General features: G+C 40.5%; 3 non-coding genes across 3 annotated transcripts; 2 read left to right on the forward strand and 1 right to left on the reverse strand.

Moving 5' to 3' along the window:
• TRNAQ-UUG lies at positions 1-72 on the forward strand. Its single transcript has one exon. It is a non-coding gene; the product is annotated as a tRNA-Gln (tRNA).
• Positions 73-8,022: 7,950 nt separating this feature from the next.
• TRNAS-GCU lies at positions 8,023-8,104 on the reverse strand. The gene has a single exon. It is a non-coding gene; the product is annotated as a tRNA-Ser (tRNA).
• A 9,685-nt stretch (positions 8,105-17,789) lies between these two features.
• Positions 17,790-17,861, forward strand: TRNAA-AGC. The gene has a single exon. It is a non-coding gene; the product is annotated as a tRNA-Ala (tRNA).
• The last annotated feature ends 4,444 nt before the right edge of the window (positions 17,862-22,305 follow it).

Below are 22,305 nucleotides of genomic sequence, written 5' to 3' on the forward strand. Positions count from 1 at the left end.
GGTCCCATGGTGTAATGGTTAGCACTCTGGACTTTGAATCCAGCAATCCGAGTTCGAATCTCGGTGGGACCTTTCAAAGGTGAACGTTTTACAGTTCTTGGCTTGGCCTCTGGATGTGGGAAAAACTCGTTCCTCCGCTTCCCGTCGAATTCTTGTCGAAAACACCTTAGTGGCCGCGTGCACGGTATTGGACTCTCCCCTTCTATCCAAGCATGAATTAAGTACCAAGCGCTTTCTCCTAGAAGAACGCTTTCAAAGCGTATCAAATTTACGGGTTTGGAGACAAAGAGAAAGATGCTCCTCTTACCTACTTACAAAACGCTCCAGCAGCAACGTGGAAACCCAATTCCTGTGATGGAGACAAACGCTTCCTCAAAAGTGCCTAGGTTCGAAGCCCTCCTCGCTGCCACAACTAAGTCCTGCGTGTAAAGTGGCTGAGCCTTGGTCTCGGGCGTGTCTTTTTGTTTGTTTTTTTTGTTTTGTTTTGTTTTGTTTTTGTTTTTTTTTTTTCCGCTGTGGACCTCGCGCCCCGGGTTACTTCTCGGCCCTTTTCCCTATCCCCCATCTTGATGAGACAATTCACCCTCATCTGCTTTCTCTAGTCCCCCGTACTTCTTAGTCTCTCCGCTCACCCCGACTGCAACCTCTGGAAATCCCTCCAAAGCCAGCAGCCCTGGAGGGCTCGGGTCCCTGGTATCCACGGCGTCGGGTCTTCCAGCGGAGAGAAAAACTCACCTAGGGACCGGACCCTGGCCTCGCCGCGCCGGGAGCTGGCATTCCCAATTCAGGACTAGACACGGTGGAGGGGCCCTACAACTTGTGTGGGAGACAAGGGAGATGGGGGTAAAAAGACCTCTGCCTTCGGCCGTTCGCCTGGCATCTCGCCTCTTCAGCTCCTAGTACCAGGGTGAAAGGAGGGGGCTCCCTGACAGAGTCCTCCCCAGACACTCCCAAACACTCGGTCCGAAGCACCCGGGAAACAGTCCCTTGGAGCTGAAGGTCAAGAACAGAAAATGTACCCGCTATCTTGCCTCCCTTGAACTGTGTGTGTAGACCAGGATTGAATTGGAGATAGAGGTGATGAAACCTGGAAGGTCTGGAAAATTCCTGATAGACACTCATTTAGCTGTTAGAATGAGGTGGGAAATGTGAGGTGGCAAGGTGAGGGAAAGATGTGCCCTAGAGGACAGAGAGAACAAGAACTAAATTAGAAACAAGCATTTGTGTTTTGTACAAATTAATCTCTTCTATGATGTAAGAGACAACGTTTAAATCCAATTATTTATTTTCAGATATCTTACTTTGACATTTTGATTTTCGCATACATACCAAAAAACCAAGTCGAATCCTACTTTCACCAAGTCCATTAAACCATTAATAATTCATTAGCTCATATTATGAATTACCTTTGGTTACACAGAGACTCTGTAACTAAGTTTACAAAATTTATGAAAGCATTATTTTGGCTCCCATTAGGTGTGCTTGATTGTATTTCATATGGTCTGTAATGGTGCTAATTGCAGAGGGAAATAACATTTTCTTGTGGTGTTGCCTTAGCTAGTGTGGCCCCACCTTCTTTCCACTTTGTTGATGTTAGCATGATGAGATCTCACCCAAAGTGTTCTCCCTTTTCCTAATGGCCTAACAGCCTCTTCTACCTGTTTGGGATGCTTATAAGTCCAGCCATCCTTCCACCTAACACCATAGCCAGCCTGTGGTACTGTACCTAATCATTATGATCACATCCATCATCAAGCATCCACTTATCCTAGCTCAAACCAGTAACTCAGAGTTTATCCCAAGCCTCTAAATTAAGGCAATGGACAAGACCTGATTGGAGATGGTGCCTGCACAACGTGACCCAGAACTGAACAGAAGGCCAAGGAGCAGCTGCTATGAGGAGGCAGAAGCAGCCACCAACACTGGGAGAGGCTGGGAGCTTACATACATGCTCTCCCTGATGCCTTACATGTTCTGTGGGTCTCCAATCCCTTTAGGAAGCTGAAGAAATTCCCGTGGGTATTTATAAAAACCCCATCCTTGAACAAACTTTAGTTAGGTTCCTCTGAGTCCTCCTCTCAACTAGGTCCCATCCTTGGCTTGCCCAGCCCAATTTCAGCAAATAATCCGGTTGAGCCTAGTTTTAGCAAAAGTCCTGCTAAGCCAATTCAGTAAGAATTCCTCACCTCAAAATCCTATCAAGTTTCCTTTTTCCACCCTTGATATCTAATCAAGTTCCTCGTAGTCATTTTCTATCAAATGGTTGTCTTACCCTTACTATTGGCTATAGATCCCCAGCTGCCCCTGATGTATTTGGATCTGAGTTTATTTAATCTCTCTCCCCTATTGCAATTGTCTGGAATAAAGTCTTCCTTGCCTATTTAACTCCATCTGGTACATTTTTTCTTTGACAGTTTCATCAAAGAATGTATAGGCATATCCTGGGAAAACTTCTTTTCCAAAGAAGACATCCAGCTAAGGATTGAGAATATGATCAGTTGCCCAGAGAAGATGTGTTCAGAATAGAGGACCAAGCCAATTAATGGTAGCTGATTTCCTGAGGAAATTAAAACCGATTTTAAAATCTGTCCATATCAAAAAATGTGTTACGCCACATTAACAAAAATGAAGGATAAAAACCATGTGATTATATCCATAGATACAGAAAAAGTATTTGACAAAATTCAACACCCTTTCATCATAAAAACTCTCAAAAATTAGTTTTATAGAGCCAGAGCAATTAGATAAGAGAAAGACATAAAAGTCATCCTAATAAGAAAGGAATTAAAATTAACTCCATTTGCTGATGACATGATCAGCAAATAGAAAACCCTAAAGATGTTACAGAAAAGTTAGAAATGATAAATTCAGTAAAGTTGCAGGATACAAAATCAACATTAAACAATCAGTAGCATTTCTATATAATGATGAACTATCTGAAAAGGAAATTAAAAAAACAATCCCATTTACAATAGCAAGAAAAACAAAATAAAATACTTGGGTATAAATTTAACAAAAGAGATGAAAGACCTGTACACTGAAAACTATAAAACTCTGATAAAATGACAAAAACACAAATAAATGGAAAATATTCCATGTTCATGAAAGAATTAATATCTTTAAAATGTCTACACCACCCAAAGCTATCTACAGATTCAATGCAATCCTTGTCAAAACTCCAATGTCATATTTTACACGAATAGAAAAAACAATTCTTAAATTTGTATGGAACCACAAAAGACCTCAAATAGACAAAAAAATCTTGAGCAAAATGAACAAAGCTGGCCAGGTGCAGTGGCTCACGCCTGTAATCCCAGCACTTTGGGAGGCCGAGGCGGGCGTATCACGACGTCAGGAGTTCGAGACCAGCCTGGCTAACATGGTGAAACCCCGTCTCTACTAAACAAAATACAAAAAAATTAGTCGGGTGTGGCGGCGAGCGCCTGTAGTCCCAGCTACTCGGGAGGTTGAGGCAGGAGAATGGCGTGAACTCGGGAGGCGGAGCTTGCAGTGAGCTGAGATCGCGCCACTGCACTCCAGCCTGAAGCCTGGGCGATGGAGCGAGACTCTGTCTCAAAAAAAAAAAAAAAAATGAACAAAGCTGGAAGCATCACATTCACTATTTATATCTATTATAAAGTGATTGTAATAAGGCATGGTACTGGCATAGAAACAGACATACTGACCTTTGAAAGAGAATAGAAAGCCCAGAAATAAACCCATGTATTTATTGTCAATTGATTTTTGACAAGGTGCCAAGAACACACAAAAGGAGAGCTTCTTTAATAAATGGTGATGGGAAAACTAGTTATCCACATGAAGAAGAATAAAATTAGACTTTTATCTTACACCATATATAAAAATCAACTCAAAATGGATTAAAATACAAGACTGGAAGCTATAAACCTATATACTGAAAAATAAATAGATAAGGGAAAAGCTTCATGACATTGTCTGGGCAATGATTTTTTTTTTTTTTTTTTTGACTCCAAAGCACAAGCAACAGAAGCTAAAGCAGACAGACGGGATTGCATCAAATTAAGAAGTTTCTGCACTGCAAAGGAAACAAAGTGAAGAGGCAAACCACAGAATGGGAGAACATTTGCAAACCCTATATCTAATAACGGGTTAATATGCAAAATATATAAGGAATTCAAACAACTAAATAGCAAGAAAACAATCAACCTGATTACAAAATAGGCAAAGGACCTGAACAGACATTTCTCAAAAGAAGACATACAAATGGCAATACATATGAAAAAAAGATGCTCAGCATCACTAAGCATTGAGGAAATGAAAATTAAAGCCACAATATCACTTCACACGCATTAGAATGACTTTGTTTTGCTTTTTGCTTTGTTTTGCTTTTTGTTTTGAGACTGAGCCTGGCTCTGTCGCCCAGGCTGGAGTGAAGTGGCAAGATCACGGCTCACTGCAACCTCAACCTCCTGGGCTCAAGCGATCCCCTTGCCTCGGCTTCCCAATTAGCTGAGACCACAGGCATGCACCACCACGCCCCGCTGATTTTTATTTATTTTGTAGAGATGGTGGTCTCCCTATGTTAGCCAGACTGCTCTCAAACACTTGGGTTCAAACTCCTGGGCTCAAGCGATCCTTCCACCTTGGCCTCCCAAGGTGCTGGGATTACAGGCATGACCCACCACACCTGTAACAATCTTTCATCTTTTTGACAAAATCTTTTTTATAAAAGCCGGCTTTTATCAAAAAGATGAAAGATGATAACAAGCGTTGACAAGGCCATGGAGAACAGGCAACTTTTGTACATTGTTGGTGAAAATGTAAAGTGGTACAACCATTATGTAAAATAGTATATAGATACCTCAAAAACTAAAAATAAAATTACCTTATGATCCAGCAGTCCCACATCTAGGAATATATCCAAAGGAATTGAAATCAATATATCAAAGAAATATCTGTACTCTCATGTTCATTGCAGTTAATAGCCAAGACATGGAATCAACCTAAGTGTCCATCATCAGATGGATATATAAAGAAAATGTGCTAGGCCGGGAACAGTGGCTCAAGCCTGTAATCCCAGCATTTTGGGAGGCCGAGGCAGATGGATCACCTGAGATCAGTAGTTTGAGACCAGCCTGGCCAACGGGGTGAAACCCCATTTCTACTAAAAATGCAAAAATTAGCTGGGCATGATGGCGCATGCTTGTAGTCCCAGCTATTTGGGAGGCTGAGGCAGAAGAATCGCTTGAACCTAGGAGGCAGAGGTTGTAGTGAGCTGAGATGGCGCCATTGCACTCCATCCTGGGTGACAAGAGCAAAACTCCAAAAAAAAGAAAAAGAAAAAAAAGAGGAAGAAAATGTGCTATATATACAATGAAATACTATTCAGACTTTAAAAAGATAGAAATTCTGTCAGTTTTCACAATGTGGATGAACCTGGAGGACATTATGCTAAAAGAAATGGCCAGACCCAAAAAGAAAAATACTTCATGATCTCACTTGTATGTGGAATCTAAAAAAAAAGTTGAACTCATAGAAATAGAGAGATTAGAATAATGGTTACCAGATGTTATAGATGGGGTGGAAGTTGGGGAAGGAATAGAGTTGTTAGTCAAAGTGGTACAAAGTTTCAGATAGACAAGAGGAATGTTTTGAGATCTATTGCACAGTAGGTGGCTATAGGCAATAATTTAAAAAGTGAAATTAAATTAAAAAGAAAAAACCTGTCCAAGTTATGAGATGTGTACCTGGGAACATCGAAGATAGAAACTGGCCAGAAGCGGTAATCCCATGCCTGCAATCCCAGCATTTTGAGAGGCTGAGAGGGTCAGGTCAAACCTAGGAGTTCGAGACCAGATTGGGCAACATGGTGAAACCCCGTCACTACCAAAAACAAAACAAAACAAAACAAAACAAAACAAAAGCAGTCCCAGCCACTCCAGAGGCCGAGTCTGGGAGGTGGAGGTTGCAGTGTGCAGAGATCAGCCACCTCCCAGACTCAGGCGATCCTCCCACCTGGGTGACAGAGCAAAGCCCAGTCTCAAACAAAAAAAAAAAAAAAAAGAAGAAGAAGAGGAGGAGGAGGAGGAAGAAAAAAGCAGCTTTCCTGAGGCAAACATTTACAGAAATAAAGAAAATTCTAGGCCAGGTGCAGTGGCTCACGCCTGTAATCCCAGCACTTTGGGAGGCCGAAATGGGCGGATCACCTGAGGTCAGGAATTCAGACCAGCTAGGCCAACACGTCGAGACTCCGTCTCTACTAATAATACAGAAATTAGCTGGACTTGGTGGCACGTGCCTGTGGTCCCCACTACTCGGGAGGCTGAGGCAGGAGGATCGCATGAACCCAGGAGCTGGAGGTTGCAGTGAGCCGAGATCGCACAATTGCACTCCAGCCTAGGCAACAAGAGTGAAACTCCGTCTCAAAAAAAAAAAAAAGAAAAAGAAAGAAAGAAAAAGAAAATTCTAGATGAATGGAGATACCATGTAGATACTTCAGCCATGTACAAGCCTTAAGACCAACATAGGAAACATCTGAATACTTTATTAAATCACAGATTCAGGAACATCCCATCCCCTACTGCCCTGCCACTGAGGTTATAATGCAATAGATAATGATCGAGGCCCAGAATTCTTCATTCATAACACACACTTTGGGTCACTCTGATGTAACAGCCCAGAGGAGGGTGAGAGGAACAAGAATTTTAGTCATTACTGGTTAAGAGTGTAAACTAATAAAATCCTTTTGGAGGGCCATTTGGCAATATCTATAAATATTTTAAATGAGTATATCCTAAGACACAGCAAACTCACTTTTAAAAATTTATATTGCAGTATTACATATATATACATTCAAAATTTTATGTATGTATATATAAAGTTATTTGTTGCAGCATAGTTTATAATAGCAAAAGATACAGAAAACCCAAATTGTCCAATAGAGAACTGGTTAAATAATATATGGTAAAGTATGCATTGGGATAAATGCATCCTTAAAAAAGAATAAGCTTTCACTTTTTGTGATGATAGGGAAAGCTCTCCAGGATATATTGGTTAGGGAAATGGGGCAGGATAAGGAACAATATTCATAATATGTTGTCATTTGTGATTTTTTTGAGATAAAAATAGAAATATATATTTTATGTAATATATATTCATATGTGCTTAGTATAATCCTGGAAAGAATTAACAACAGTGGTTATCAGTAAAGAATGTAATTAGGTGGTTGGGGAATAATTATGGGTGGGTGCAAGATTTTATATAGCTTTATACTTTTGGAATCATGTGAATGCAGTGCCTATTCAAAAACTTCAATAAAGTAAATAAAATATATTTTTTTCTCCGAAGGCCCACAATGGAAATCACAAGTAGAAACTATTCAATATGGACATTCCTCTCTGTCTTGCTTTCAGAGGCATCTTTAAATATAACTGGGAATGTCGTAAGGAGTATATTTTTCAGCTTTGTCACATCTCTAAACAGAGACAAATCCTCCTCAAAGCTAGAGATCAGCAGACAATAATGTTTAAGAATTTTGTTGGGGGAGGGCACTTTAAAGTTAGCAAACAGCAAAAATTTCAGTAAGGTTAAAATTAGGCTGAAAATACCTGCAACACATAGTATCAATAATTTGTTGTACATGTTTATGTGGATGATTTTTATCATTTATTTTAAGTTTATTGACAGTATTTTTCTATAGCCCTCAATTAATTATTCAGTTGCTCCTTCAGAAGAGCTGGAAACTCTATGTAGAACACAAATATTCCTTGCCCTTAGAAGGTTACCATCTGGAGGGAAAAGCAAACACTACCCAAATGTCTCAACTGGCTAATTTAACTTACAAGTATGATCAATGTTGCTGAGGAAGAACTGTCCCTGAGATTTGAGAGAATCTTGTACTCAGAACTGAAAATTAGCAGAGGCCAGTTAAGATACATTTAGTAATTTACTCGGTTTCTTGGCAAATTAATCTACCCAAGATAAACGCTAACTAGGCAGCATTCAGACCCATCCTTTTAGAGGGTTAAATAAAACCTTAGGCAACGACGAGGATGGGATTCGAACCCACGCGTGCAGAGCACAATGGATTAGCAGTCCATCGCCTTAACCACTCGGCCACCTCGTCACATGTCAAGTGTGGCAAAGTCATTTTCTTCCTCCGCACAGTTAGTCCTGTAATAATACTATTTTTAATCGCTCTTTTTCTGGCTTAATCCTGATTCAGTCCTTACAACCACACTCAGGATCGGGTATTTTTTAGGTACATTTCGCAGCAACCACAAAAGTGATAAATGACACCTAGTTCAGTTCAGTTACTTGGCACACATCAAACGAACAGATAAAAACAGTACGCCTAGGTATTAAACACGTAGATCCTTGCTGAACACCGGAATGAATGGACATAGGATTTGAACCCTGGTTTGCTGACTTGGGTCCAGCTAGCTGCTCTGTGTTCTCCCTTTGGAGGGACCGGATTATTCCTTCTCTTGATGAGAACATCTCCAGGGATTCCTGTTTTCTGGGAGGTGCCAGAAATTAGCAAGTAAACTACAACAAACAGCAAACCGGCTCTGTGATTCCCTTATACATTTTTGCTTCGGAAATAGCCGGACAGCAAGGAGACGCTTTCATTTCTCTCTTGTTCTTTCTCTGGGTTTTGGAATTATTGCATTGCTGCGATATGCAGCAATGGGTCAAAATGGGGTTGGAAAAAAAGTAGAAAGACTCCCCTATGCGAACATTTTCGTTCTAGAGTAGTTTGGAATGTTACTGCGTAAGATGATTTAGCCTGGCTGCCACCAGCACTTACAGGGTCGGGTGGGGCAATCCTTCCTAGAGCAGGAGCCAGCTAGCTTGGGTTGGGGTTCTGTCCCACTCACCGTGTGATCTGGGCGGGCCACTTCACCAACTCCATCCCATAGTTTTTATCTATCCAGGAAGAAGCTGACTTTGGCAATTTCAAATAAACCCAGCACCAAGGAACCCATCTACTCACTAGGGCTTCTCGGCTTTTCTATATTTGGTGGAAAATATTGGAGAGATTATTTCTTGCCCAAATACTGGGGTGTTTTTGTTTTTGTTTTGTTTTGTATTGTTTTTCCTTCCTTTGAAATCTTTACTTCTGTTTAGGCAGAAGGGACTGTCTTCTCTCCCCATCATGTTCCTTTACCAAATTTCATATATCCATCCTCACCATACAAGTACCCAACATGGAAAACTGACCTGGGTTAGAGGACTAAAGATTTGTTTATTTAATGATTCAAACAATCGTAGTTATTTATTTGAATGAGGACAGTTGTTACGATTTTCCGGTCCGAGGTGGGTGTATCACTTGAGGTCAGGAGTTCGAGACCAGCCTGGCCAACATTGTGAAACCCTGTTTCTACTAAAAATACAAAAAAAAAAAAAATTGGCTGAGTGCGGCGGCGCACACTTGTAATCCCAGCTACTCATGAGACTGAGGCACGAAAATCACTTGAACTCGGGAGGTGGAAGTTGCAGTGAGCTGAGATCACACCACTGCACTCCAGCCTGGGTGACAGAGTGAGACTCTGTCTCAAAAAAAAAAAGAAAGAAAGAAAAAATAAAAGAAAAGAAAGTAATTATAGCAAGGTTGCAAGATACAAGGTTAATATATAAAAGTCAATTCCTTTTCTACATACTAGCAATACTCATTTGGAATTAGAAATTAGGAAAGCAACACTATTTATATTAGCACAAAAAAAAGAAAAGAAGAAAGAAACAGAAGAGAAAACAAAAAAGAAAAAGGATACTGAGATATAAATCTAACCAGATATGTACAAGATCTATGTGAGAAAAGCTACAAACTCTGAAGCCATCAAAGAGAATCCAAATAAATGGAGAGATATTCCATGTTCACGGATACGAAAACTCAATATTGTCAAGACATCAGTTCTTTCCATTTGATCTATAGATTCAACACAATCCTAATGAAAACCCCAGTGAGATACTTAGTTGTAGAAAAAACAAACAAACTCAAAATTTATATGGAAAGGCAAAAGATTCAGAATAGCCAACACCATGCAAAAGAACTATGCTGAAAAACTAACATTACCCAATGTCAGAGTTACAGTAATCAGGACAGTGTGGTGGTGTGATATGGTTTGGGTGTGTCCCCACGCAAATCTCATCTTGAATTCCCACGTGTTTTGAAAGGGAACTTGTGGGAGGTAATTGAATCATGGGGCAGGTCTTTTCCATGCTGCCCTCATTATAGTGAATAAGTCTCACGAGATATGATGGTTTTAAAAAGGGGAGTTTCCCTGCACAAACTCTTCTCTTGTCTGCCGCCATATGAGACATGACTTTCACCTTCTGCCATGATTGTGAGGCCTCCCCAGCTACATGGAACTGTAAGTCCAGTAAACTTCTTTCTTTTGTAAATTGCCCAGTCTTGGGTGTGTCTTTATCAGCAGTGTGAAAATAGACTAATACAGTTGTCAAAATAATAGAAAAATAAATCAATGGGAAGAAGTGAGAATTCCGAAATAGACCCATAGAAAACTTATCTTTGACAAGGAAGCAAAGGCAATTCAGTGGAGAAAAGCATGATTTTTAAAACAAATTTTAATAAAACAATTGGAGATCTATATGTTAAAAAAAAAGACTTTAGACATTGACCTTAACACTTTCATAAAAATTAACCCAAAATTGATTATACACCTAAATGTAAAACACAAAACTCTAGAATTTCTAGCAGATAACATAGGAGAAAATCTAGGTAGTGTTGGCTTTGGCAATTAGTTTATAAAGACAACACCACAAGCAAAACATCTGGAAAAAAAATAAGTTGGATTTTATTAAAATTAAAAACTTCTCTGTGAAATACACTGTTAAGGGAATGAAAAGAAAATGTACGAAGAACTCTCAATAATTTAACGAGAAAACAAACAACCCAGTTAAAATGTAGGCAAAAGATCTGGACACTTCACTAAAGAAGGTGGCAGCTAAGCTTATTTACAGATTCTCAACATCATACGTAACTAGGGAAATGAAAATCAAAACAGCAGGTGGGGAGTGGTGGCTCATGCCTGTAATCCTAGAACTTTGGGAGGCTAAGGCAGGCGGACTACTTGAGGCCAGGAGTTTGAGACCAGCCCGGCCAACGTGGCAAACCCCCATCACTACTAACAATACAAAAATTAGGCAGGTGCAGTGGTGTGTGACTGTAGTCGCAGCTACTTGGGAGGCTGAGGTGAGAGGCCTGCTTGAGCCCAGGAGATTGCAGTGAGCTGAGATCGCACCACTGTACTCCAGCCTGGGTGACAAAATGAGACTCTGTCTCAAAAAAGTAAAATATAAAAGAAAAACAGAGTTTTAAGAAATTTATCACCCAGAAATAATATATGAACCTACTTTGGATCATAAATCGAACAACTCACCTATAAAAAAATTTTTGCATAACTGGGAAAATTGAACCTGGACTAGGTATTAGATAATATTAAGAATTTTAGTTAAATATTTTAGAAGTGATAAAGTTATTAAAATTATGGTTTTGTTTGTTCGTTCTTTTTGTTTTCTGTGCCTCAGGAGGTCCTGACAACATGTGCCTTTTTTTTTTTTTTTGAGATGGAGTCTCACTCTATCGCCCAGTTTGGAGTGCAGTGGCGCAATCGCGGTTCACTGCAAGCTCCACCTCCCGGGGTTCACGCCATTCTCCTGCCTCAGCCTCCGGAGTAGCTGGGACTACAGGTGCCCGCCACCACGCCCAGCTAATTTCTTTTTGTATTTTTAGTAGAGATGGGGTTTCACCGTGTTAGCCAGAATGGTCTCGATCTCCTGACCTCGTGATCCGCCCACCTCAGCCTCCCAAAGTGCTGGGATTACGGGCATGAGCCACGGCGCCCGGCCACATGTGCCCATTTTTTAAAATGTTCTTTTCTCTTAGACATATACTGAAGTATTTAAACATCAAATTACATGATGCTTAGAAGTAAAATACTTCAGTGGAGAAAAGGAGAGATGAATGAAATAAGAATAGTAAATGCTAATTGTTGTTGAACCTGGTTGATGTGTGCATGGAAAGTCATTACACCATTCTCTCTAACTTTATATAAGTTTGAAAGCTTTAATAAACAAAACTAGAAGAGCTTTTTTCGATGCAAGCATTAGCTGTCAACTACCTGTTTTTGTCAATGATATTCAAAATTACTCTCACTCTTGTTTTGAGGGGAGAAGGGGGACAGGGTCTTCCTCTGTCGCCCAGGCTGAACTGCAGTGGTGTGATCTCAGTTCACTGCAGCCTCCGCCTCTCAGGCTCAAATGATCCTCTCACCTCAGTCTCCCAAGTTGCTGGGACTACAGGCATGTACCACCACACTTGGCTAATTTTTGTGTGTGTATTTTTAGTAGAGATGGGGTTTTGCCATGTTGGTCAGGCTGGTCTTGAACTCCTGACTTTCCGCCCTCCTTGGCCTCCCAAAGTGATGGAATTACAGGCGTGGATCACTGTGCCCAGGCAGAACTCTCACTCTTAAGGCTCCACCAATGTTGAGGTGTTTGAGGGGGGGAAAGTTGTTGTTCTGTGGGATCCTGGTACTGAAGACATGATCTGGGTAACCCCTAACTCTTTCCTACCCACCCACCCCTCTATGCCCTCCATTTCCCTCTCTCTTCTGACATAATGAGGCATGCAGGCCTGAGTGAAGGAGTACATTCTGGCAGCTATGGGAACTATGGCTATGCTGATAGTGCAGCTAATGCCTGTGAAGAAGAAAGAGAGACTCACTGAAAATTTGATCTGTATAGGTCCTTTGGTTTATTTTTTAATTTAATTTTATTTTTATTTATTTTTTCTGATGGGTTATCTTTTCTTACATATGATGATGATAATTCATGACACTTAAATAGTGATGTTTTGTTTTGTTTTTGACACGGAATCTTGCTTTGTCACCCAGGCTGGAGTGCAGTGGCATGATCTCAGCTCACTGAAACCTCGGCCTCCCAGGTTCAAGTGATTCTCCTGCCTTAGCCTCCCGAGTAACTGGGACTACAGGTGCTCACCACTACACCCACCTAGTTTTGTGTTTTTAGTAGAGACAGGGTTTCACTAGGTTGGCCAGGCTGGTCTCAAACTCCTGAGTTCAGGTGATTTGCCTGCCTCAGCCTCCCAAAGTGTTGGGATTACAGGCGTGAGCCACAGTGCCCAGCCTCTTTTTGCCTAAATCTTCCTAATAATTTTTTATGATGATGGCCTCTCTTTCTTCTCTTCCCCAATACCCCATTCTTTAAATAAAGCTTATGATTTTGGCATGTTTCTAGTAGGGCCCAATTCATATGTGTATTAGTCTAGTTACTGTTTTATATTAACTTTATAAATTCCGTTGACTTGGCTTATAATAGCTTTATGATTTTTGCAACTTAGGTAGGCCATTTGATTATCGCTGGTGACAGAATAACGTAATTACTAAACTCTGAATGGAAATAAAGTATTCAATAAACTCAAATTGAACTTGGAGTATTGTTGCTTTAATCTAGTGTATTTATGGAAAGCAAATCACAAAGATGGACTGTTGAGTAAAAGAAAATATTAAAATATTGTTAAATACTCTGTATTGCTGCTACTTTGGGATTTACCCATTTATAGGCACCAAAAATAAATTTTTTTTTTTTGAGATGGAGTCTTACTCTGTCACCCAGGCTGGAGTGCAGTGGCGCGATCTCAGCTCACTGCAAACTCCGCCTCCTGGGTTCAAGCCATTCTCCTGCCTCAGCCTCCCGAGTAGCTGGGACTACAGGTGCCCCCACCATGCCCGGATAATTTTTTTTTGTATTTTTAGTAGAGACAGGGTTTCACCATGTTAGCCAGGATGGTCTCGATCTCCTGATCTCGTGATCCACCCACCTCAGCCTCCCAAAGCGCTGGGATTACAGGTGTGAGCCACCACACCCAGCCAAAATAAATTTTAAATAAAATTTTAAACACTTTCTCATTCTTAAAGTTTACTTTGATGGGTACACAAGTCTAGATTGGCAATTGTTTTATTTCAATACTTCCAAAATATATTTTATTGTTTCCTGGATTTTATCATGAAGATGCTTGTTAACATTCTAATTGTTCTTTCTTTGCAGAAAATCTATACATTCTCTCTGGCTGATTTGAGACATTCTCTTATGTTTGGTATAACACAGTTTCAGTATGAGATGTGTAGTTATGGTTGTTTCTCTTTAACGTGCTTGTGACACATTTGCTTTCTGACTCTCTAAGTGAAAATTTTCTCTCCAATTTGGGAAATTTTCCAGGTATATTATATCTAAATATTATCTTACTTACATTTTTTTCTCTTCTTTTATTCCTGAACTCTAATCATATATACTTCAGAATTTTCACATAATCTTCCATTTCCATTATTATTATTTTTTAAATCAGTATTCTGTGGCTGTGTAATAAAGTACTCCAAACTCGGTGGCTTAAAACAACATAGAACTCAGCTGGAATGTATCATCTCATCTCCTTGTAAAATCGGCTGGATTTACAAATTCAATGTGAGTTGGCAGGTCAGGTGGGACTCCCTGCTCTTGGATGCCCTTAATGCCTGGATGTCTGATACTTGGCAAGGGCTATTTTCTGGAGTTATCAGTTTTCCTTCATTTGATCTCCCCAACAGGACTGCCCAGCTTTCTTATACAGTGATAGTGTCCCAAGATGTTGAGAACTGATGCTGTAAGCTTTCTTGAGACCTGCACTTAGAAGTAACACAGCATCACTGCCACTGTGTTCCCATGGTCAAAGCAGATCACAAAGGCAGCCCACATTCCGGGTTAGGGGAAAAAGATTTGGCTTCACCTTCTGATGGGAGGAGATGCAAATAATTCGCAGTCATGTTTATCTATCTCAGCTTGCTTCATATGTTCCATGTTCTTAACTATTTTTGCTGTATTCTGGGTTAATGTTTTGGCTTTATCTTTCAGCTTAGTAATTCCTTCCCCAGCTGTAGCTAATGTGCTATTTAGCCTTGTCTATTAGGAATTTTTTTTTGGCCGGGCACGGTGGCTCACGCCTATAACCTCAGCACTTTGGGAGGCCGAGGCGGGTGGATTACCTGAGGTCAGGAGTTCAAGACCAGCCTGGCCAACAAGGTGAAACTCCGTCTCTACTAAAAATACAAAAATTAGCCGGGTGTGGTGGCACACCCCTGTAATCCCAGCTACTCGGGAGGCTGAGGCAGGAGAATTGCTTGAACCCGGGAGGCAGAGGTTGCAGTGAGTCGAGATCGCGCCACTGCACTCCAGCGTGGCTGACAGAGTGAGACTCTGTCTCAAAAAAAAAAAAAAAAAAAATTAACTATTATGTCTTTATTTCTTGAATCTAAATTTTTACATAATTTTACTCACTGTTTTGCATACTTCCATTTGTAATCATATCCTTAATTTATTGATACATGTCAGACATAGCTGTTATACATTTTGTATCTTAAAATTTAACGTCTACAGTTCTTTAGGTTTCAATATGACTTTTTTGTATGTGTTGAGTCTCAAGCATAGTAATTTACCTTCTTAGGTTTGTAGTAATCTTTATTATTAACCTTATTGTGTGATCTTAACATAAGAGAGTTCTGCAGGCCTAACTCAGGGAAGTTTTCTTTCAGAGAGGATATATTTCTACTTCTGCCAGGAGGTAGGTGACAAACTTGACCCTGAACCACTTGGTCTCACTATAGGTTTTGGCCTATAACAAGAGTGTCAGGCTCAGCTCCTCCAACTCTCTGCTTTTCTGATATTAAATATTCATCCTCACAGTTGTATTTCTATTGGTATCTGACTTCAGGTTAAACCCACTCCTCTGTTGGTCCAAGTTGGCTTCCAGCAGTTCTTGCTCCCAACTGTTCCAACTCCCAGGAACTTTAGGCAGAGTTCCCACAGCTATGGCTTTGACTACTCACTACACTGACCTGGGCTCCAGGTGTTTCTAAGTCACTTCAGCGCCCAGAAAATATTCGTTTATTTTTGTTTTGAGTGACCTCTAAAGAATTCCTTAATCCTTTGTGAAACCAGAAATGTCACAAAAAGTGTACTATCTAGAGACTTTATTGAGAAGACTTTTTTAAAGCAAGAACCAAAAAGTACAGACCAATGGCTGAAAAATATATAAGCACGCAAGATTATCTATTTAGTATTCCAATGGAGAACGTACATCCTGAGCCTAGTCATGAGAAAGTATCAGTCAGTGAAAGACATTCTATTTTTAAAAATGAAATGAGGCCGGGAGCGGTGGCTCATGCCTGTAATCCCAGCACTTTGGGAGGTCGAGGCGGGTGGATCACGAGGTCAGGAGTTCGAGAACAGCCTGGCCAACATGGTGAAACCCCGTCTCTACTAAAAATACAAAAAAAAAATTAGCCAGGCGTAGTGGCAGGCACCTGTAATCCCAGCTACTCAGGAGGCCGAGGCAGGAGAATCATTTGAACACGGGAGGCGGAGGTTGCAGTGAGCCGAGATCGCGCCATTGCACTCCAGCTGGGCGACAGGGTGAGACTCTGTCTCGGAAAAAGAAAGAAAGAAAGAAATGAAAATAACACTATTTTTTAAATGACATATCAATGTCATAAAAAATAAAGACTATGCAAATATTTTTCACTAAAGAAGGCTAAAAAAGATAGGACAACTAAATGCAACGCCTGACCCTAGACTAGATCCTATGAGAGGAAAACATCAGATCAATTGGTCAACTTGAAATGCAGACTGTAGATTAAATACAGCTATTGTATCAACGTTAAATTTACAAAAGTTCCTAATGGTACTGTGAGTATATAGTAAAGTACTTTAAGTAAAGGAAATGGACGTGATGTATGCAACGTACAGGAGAGAGAAGAAGCAAATCATAAGGCAAACGGGGTAAAATATTAATAATATCTAAATCTGAGTAAAGGATAGAAGGGTATTTTTGTGTCATTTTTATTTTTTCAACTTTTTAGTGAGTTATAAACTGAGAAAGAGAGAGGGAGAGATTTCAACGGAGGTGCCTCAGAAGTCAATAGTTGTGAATTTCGGTTGGGCTGGGCCAGCTCTTTAAAATACGAGAAGCTTCCCCCACCTCCCCTCAGCATTCGAGAAACCAATAATTTTTCATTGCTCCATGGTTTCCTACAGATTGGTCGCCAAGCAACAGATGCCAGCCCTGCCTTACCTAATTCATCTTTTTTTCAAATAACACTACTACCCCACCCCAACCCCCACCAGTTTGGCTTAGCAGGGGACCCTCAGAGTTTTGTCGGAAGTAAACTACTCTAGAAGTGCGGAACTGGGTACCTACGTGATGCCTCTCCACCCGGGCCCAGATTTCCAGTTTGTCCTTGTGATTGATTCATGACATCTTGAGCTCGCAAGAACGTTCCCTGCCATCACCACTAAATGTTCAGCGGACGTTTTGGGCTTTTGGAAACGGTAGTGATTTGAGAGTCTTTGTTCCAAGAAAGGCAGTGCTGGGCGCGGGGACTGGAACTCGGTAGGCGAGGATCCCCTTTGACGCCCCCCTACAGTTCCCCTTCAAACTCGTAGGTCTCAGCTGGTACCCGGGCTGCGCTACTGGCTTTGGCCTCCTGGGGCCTTATGGTTGAAAACAGCAGGAAATGAAGCTGGAAAAAGCGAGAGAAAACAGATTGTCTGCTTTCAGGCTCCTTCCTTTGTAATTTCACTGTGTTGCTTTCTTTGGACGCTGCTTGTGCAGGACCCAGCCTAGCTGTTTCACAAATTGCGGAGTTTGCATTCATGATTTCACTGCAATTTACTGAATCTTTGAGAAATACTGATTATAAATCATGAAAGAAATGCAAAGGAAGCTGTCTGTGGTTGGGGGTGTAGCTCAGTGGTAGAGCGCGTGCTTAGCATGTACGAGGTCCCGGGTTCAATCCCCGGCACCTCCACCAGTTTTGGGAGTGCGCACTTTTCTCCTCTTATTGGACCGGTTTCCACTTTCATTTCTCCCTCCTGTTAAATAAACCTAGTCTCATTCATTCAATTTTCTGCTTGTACAGTCTTTGTGGTGTTAAATATCTATCGATAGCATTGCCATACCAGGAAGGTCTTGAACCCTTTGTAACAAGCATTTTTGCTAATTAATCAGCCTGGTTTCTTTGGATTTCACGCTATGGTATTACTGAAAAACAGAAAGAAAAAAACAGAAAAAATATAAAAATAATAAGAGACCCTTTGTTTTATTCACTGTTTTTTTCTTTTCTTTTTTGAATTCTAAAGAATTCTTGGAGCAAAGAACAGCATGGAGGTGGAATAGCAGAAACATATCTTATTGATGTCTTTCTTCTGAGCTTCCAACTACCCTGTATCTTACCTTTTCTTGAATCACCAGATATGGAAGCGGTGGGCCCCGTTAGTACTGTGGGGTGATAGGTACATGAAGGACAATAAAATGCTGTCTGTCATAGCATGGGGTGCCTCCTAAGTCTAACCTGAATGAGACAGATGGGATTGGCTGGTTAAATGGAGCCAGAACTACTGCCCCTTTGCTGAAATAGCTTAGTGGGAGTGTGAGAGACCAGGCATCCAAATATCTCTGGTTCAAGAAAATTTCAGTAAAAATAAATGACATGTTTTTGGGAAAAGGGCTTGTGGGAAAAGTGCATGTGGGGTGCCTGCATAAACTGGCCATAAAAATATGAGACAATATGTTGTGGAAAGCCACAAGAGGCCTCTGAGGAGGAAAGCCTCCTAATTGCCATCATGTTCCCATGCTCAGAGCGAGACCAGCTCTCTTATCTGTAAACACTGTGCTCGAGGAGAAAGACACTCCTTTGAAACAATGGAATGTGGACAGACTCCAAGTTAAGCCCGCTCCCACTAGCTACTCTCCGATAGGTTAAAGATATGCTGTTTGAGCACAAAGGAGATTCATTTAAACCGCTATTGCTATAGATTACGGCTATGACGCACTGCCACCTTTTCACTGTTTCGCCCTGAACATCTGCTTCTTAGATCTAAGTGATTGTACTCTATAAAGAGTGTGGAGACCAGAGCTCTGAGCCTTTTGCAGCCTCCATTTTGCAACTGGCCCCCTGGCTCCCCACCTTTACTCTTAACTTGTCTCTTCTCAATCCTTTGTCGCCACCGGACTTTGGGTACCCTACGGGTGGTGTTGAGGCTGGTCTCCAACACATGTTGAACTCATTTTACAAACACATTTAACTAGATGACCACCTCCACTGCCCCTAACACAAAAAAGTATGCCACAACACCTACATATGTTAATCAATCCAAATCAAAGGTGATTTGCCTACGCCAGAGCTAGTATGAAATATTGATCAAATACATAATATGAGAGGAAAGAAACCAGTTTTTCCCTTTTTAACTTATTGATTTCTAGAAATTATGTTTTATTCTGATAAATTATTCTGTATAATATATAATGTTAATAGATGTTTATGAGGCTGGGCATGGTGGCTTATGCCTGTAATCCCAGAACTTTGAAAAGCTGAGGCAGGAGAATTGCTTAAGCCCAGGAGTTCCAGACCAGCCTGGGCAACACAGAGCAACATCATCTCTTTTAAATTAGCAGGGCATGGTGGTGCATGCCTGTATTCCCAGCTAGCTACTTGGGAGGCTGAGGCAGGTGGATCGCTTGAACCCAGGAGGTTAAGGCTGCAGTGAGCTGTGATTGTGCCACTGCACTCCTGCCTGGGCAAACAGAGGAAAACACTGTCTGAAAAAAAAAAGCTGGGGGGGAGGCACTGTTTATGGTATGTATTCCCTATTTAAGTCTTTTTATGGTATTTTGTGATCAAATACATTTAAATTGTTTTTCATGACAAGACAAGGATATTCATTATCTTCACTACTACTTAACATTGTAATGGCAGTATTAGCCAAAGCATTTAGACATGAAAAAGTAATTAAAGGATTAACTACTGGATAGAACGGGATAAAGCTATCTATGTATCTTGGTAGGATTATGTATCTGGAAGCCACCCCTCAAAATGAAAAACTTACTATAAATAGAGAATTTGGTAAAGAAGCTGGTTGCAAAGTTAACATAAACATACTCACACACACACACAAAATAGCTTTTCCATATTCAACCTTTGAAGGTTTTTGAATATCAGTTTTATTTTGAAAGCTAACACATGAAGGAAAAGAATCAAGTATTTATCCTATCTCTCCTGTATGGAATGTATTTCAGGATAAACATATAGTTGATGAGGGAAAGATTTTTCTTCTCAGGAAATAACAGCTAATAAATGCAGGAGAGATTATAAAATTAGAGTCAACATTTTGCAACTGGTATTGCTATAACACATCCAGGTCACAATTGGCAATGGCTGCTATAACCATGAGGTGAAATTGGATGAAAGACTCTAGAATGGTCAGAGTAGGCTGACGTCACCTAAAACCAAAGCTAAATTTTATATCATCAAATGTGAGACAACTACATATCATGTAACCCATAATAAAGTAAAGTCGACCATGCCCAGGACCACAATAAAATACTTGTGTTGAAAATTAAATTTCTATAATCAAATAGATAAAAACCATTTGTTTAGAGTAAATATTGGAGATACAGAAATGTGTTTAATAACATTATAATGATGCAATCAGCTAAATCCAGAATGTGGAAAATTCTCCTGGACAAACTGACCTTCAAGAAATAAATGGCATGGAGTCCGGACACGTTGGCACATGCCTGGAATCCCAGCACTTTGGGAGGTGAGGTGGGCTGATCACTTGAGGTTGGGAGTTCGAGACCAGCCTAGCAACAGGCTGCAACACCGTCTTTACTAAAAATACAAAAATTAGCCGGGCATGGTGGCAGGCGCCTGTAATCCAAACTACTCAGGAGGCTGAGGTACAAGAATGGCTTAAAGTCAGTAGGACCCTTTTTCCCCAGGTTTTTAAAATAACCTTTATTTTTTTAAAAGGTAATATGTGCATTATAGGAAATTAAAAAACACAAGAGGCCAGGCATGGTGGCTCACGCCTGTAATTGCACTTTGGGAGGCAGAGGTGGGTGGATCACCTGAGGTCAGGAGTTCGAGACCAGCCTGGCCAACATGATGAAACCCTGTCTCTACTAAAAATACAAAAAATTAGCTGGGTGTGGTGGTGTGTGCCTGTAATCCCAGCTACTCAGGAGGCTGAGGCAGGAGAATCGCTTGAACCTGGGAGGCGGAGGTTGCAGTGAACCAAGATCGCGCCACTGCACTCCAGCCTGGGCAACAAGAACAAAACTCTGAAAAAAGAAAGAAAGAGAGAGAGGGAGAGAGAAGGAAGGAAGGAAGGAAGGAAGGAAGGAAGGAAGGAAGGAAGGAAGGAAGGAAGGGGAAAAAAGTAAAACACAAGAAACAAAGAACAAAGTCATCGACGATCACAAGTAGTTTATACTTTGATGTGTCCTTCTAGGTCTTGTGTGTGTAGACATAACATCCAGTTATATGGGATTGAGATTTTACAGTATATAGTATATATTATGCTTTTTTACACATCATAAATATTTACCAATTCAGAATTGCAAAGCTATATGAGTATTCTGATAACCAAGAATATACAGCACCAACTCAGTCTGTTAGAAAAAAAATGTAATATTCCCTTTTTTGGGACAAAAATTTTATAGAAGGCAAAAATGGAGACATGCCTCTGGATAAAAGCATTAGCAGAGTTCTGATTAAAATACTTCATTCCCTTAGTGCTCAATTTAAAATAAAACATAAAGCAACTGAATACACTAAGTAAATGTTTCTAAGAGAATTCATTAACAGATCTATACCATTAAAATATTAGCAAGAAGACATGTTTCCTTTTAATTACTTCATATATTCCTATTGTACAGCCAAAAGAGATGCACATACATCAATGGCTATTGTCAAAATGGAAATATGGACACATCTGCATTCATCTCTCCCTTTATACTTCCTTCTGCCTCTCTACTGCTAACCTGATGAACAAGTCCTGATATACACTACCCAGTGGTGGTTTCACAATGCCATGTCCAAGATACATCTTTTCTAAAGATGTTTACTGAAAAGTAAAGTGCTCATATAGACCTATGGTTATCATCTAAAACCATGTTCTAGATAATGGAGATACTAGCAAAGAGCCCTTCCCTTCACCTTTCCTCTTTTCCCTCTTCCACCGTCCAGGTGGCTATGTCCAGCTCCAAGAGGTGGACTAACAAAGGTCACTCCTAGAAGACAGGCCTTCCTAAAAACTAACAAAAGGATATAAATGGATTGTTTTGCTACCTCTACTTCCAACACACTTTGAGCAAAAGGACTTACATTTTAATATACAACAATATTAACTAAAATGCACATATAGAACAATGGTTAGACCATCTGAACTAATCTAACTCACCTGCACAGA

The sequence above is a fragment of the Nomascus leucogenys genome, chromosome 22a (genome assembly GCF_006542625.1).
Source record: "Nomascus leucogenys isolate Asia chromosome 22a, Asia_NLE_v1, whole genome shotgun sequence".
NCBI classification, from domain to species: domain Eukaryota; kingdom Metazoa; phylum Chordata; class Mammalia; order Primates; family Hylobatidae; genus Nomascus; species Nomascus leucogenys.